Source organism: Cebus imitator, unplaced genomic scaffold (assembly GCF_001604975.1).
Source record: "Cebus imitator isolate Cc_AM_T3 unplaced genomic scaffold, Cebus_imitator-1.0 Scaffold533, whole genome shotgun sequence".
Taxonomy (NCBI): Eukaryota; Metazoa; Chordata; class Mammalia; order Primates; family Cebidae; genus Cebus; species Cebus imitator.
The window spans coordinates 192,592-194,467 of NW_016107848.1; positions in this window are offsets into that span (position 1 = coordinate 192,592).

Here is a 1,876-nt window from a genome sequence, read left to right on the forward strand (position 1 = left end):
CTGCCTCAACCTCTGGAGTAGCTGGGATTACGGGTATGTACCACCATGCCCAGCTAATTTTTGTATTTTTAGCACAGATGGGGTTTTGCCATATTGTCCAGGTTAGTCTCAAACTCCTGACCTGAAGTGATCCACCCACCTCAGCCTCCCAAACTGCTGGGATTCCAGGTGTGAAACACTGTGCCTAGCCTAGTCTGGGCTTTTTTGGTAATAATCTACATAAGAACCAAGTGACTTCAGGACAACTTTTTACTTTTGATGACAGTTGTGCTTTTTGCTTCTAGAGAAACTTTTAGAAATAAAACATTCATTTCAGGTTTTATTGACTTTTTTCTACCCTTTGATTTCACAAATTGGAATCAACTTGAACTAGATTGCAGAGATTTGGATTCAATTCTTGGCTATTTATTCTTCTGCATAGCATCTGTACTAGAATTCTAGCATCAAAGTATGATTTCATGGTAATAGTCTGTTGCTGGATCATATAAATTCCACTTGGACCGAACAAAGGCGTTTTCTGCCTTTATATCTTTTAACGTTGTACCTAAATTATTTGAAGCTATTTTGAGTGAGTTGAATATGTAATATATCAATGTAAAGAATGCCAAAACATCATTGTTGCTGTTAAGACTGCATAACAAATCACCCCAAATATTAATAGCGTTAAAAAGTAACCATTTTAGTAATACATTCTGCATGTCAGTAATTCAGGGCACTGCAGGGATGGTTTGTCTCTATGTCATAATATCTGGGGACTCAACTGGGGGTGATTTAAATGCCTTCAGGACTGCCACAGCTGGGGCTGGAGGATTCACTTCAAGATGACTTCTTCAGGTTCTTATTAGTTTGGTGGAAAGTAATTGTGGTTTTGGACCGTGAATTTAAATCATCATAACTAGGCTCAAACTCATCTTTATTAATCAAAATAGAAACCGTTACAATCAATACATTTTTGCCAATGAGAAATAAGTTGGTTTATTCCTGTAGCATAAATATCTGTGCTTCAGGATTTGACAAACTACTGGAAAGCATTTTCTGCATGCTGCTGGTTGTGGAAGCATTCTCCCTGCAAAAAGTTGTTGAGATGCCTGAAGAAGTGGTAGTCTGTTGGTGAGAGGTCAGGTGAATGTGGCAGGTGAGGCAAAACTTCGTAGCTCAATTTGTTTGGTTGTGCAGTGTGCATTCAGGTTTGTGGAGAAGAACTGGGCCCTTTCTTTTGACCAATGCCAACTCCAGGCATTTCAGTTTTGGTGCATCTCATTGACTGGCTGATTATATTTCTCAGATGTAGTGTTTTCACTGGATTCAGAAAGCTGTAGTGGATGAAACCAGCAGCAGACCACCAAACAGTGACCATGACCTTTTTTTGGTGCAAGTTTGATTTTGGGAAGTGCTTTGGAGCTTCTTCTCAGTTCAACCACTGACCTGGTCATTGTATAAAATCCACTGTTCATTGCATGTCACAGGCCGACGGAGAAATGGTTCATCATTGTTGTGTAGAATAAGAGAAGATGACACTTCAAAATGACGATCATTTTTTTTTATTTTTGCTCAGTTCACGAGGCACTCATTTATCGAAATTTTTTCATCTTTCCAATTTGTTTCAAATGCCTAATGACCGTAGAGTGATCAACACTGAGTTCTTGGTCAACTTCTCATGTAGTTCTAAGTCGATTCGCTTTGATGATTGCTCTCAATTGGTCATTATTAACTCCCAATGGCCAGCCACTATGCTCCTCATCTTCAAGGCTCTCATCTCCTTTGTGAAACTTCTTGACCCACCACTGCACTCTACATTCATTAGCAGTTCCTGGGTCAACTGCATTGTTGATGTTGTGAGGTGTCACTGCTGCTTTATGACCCATTTTGAACTTGA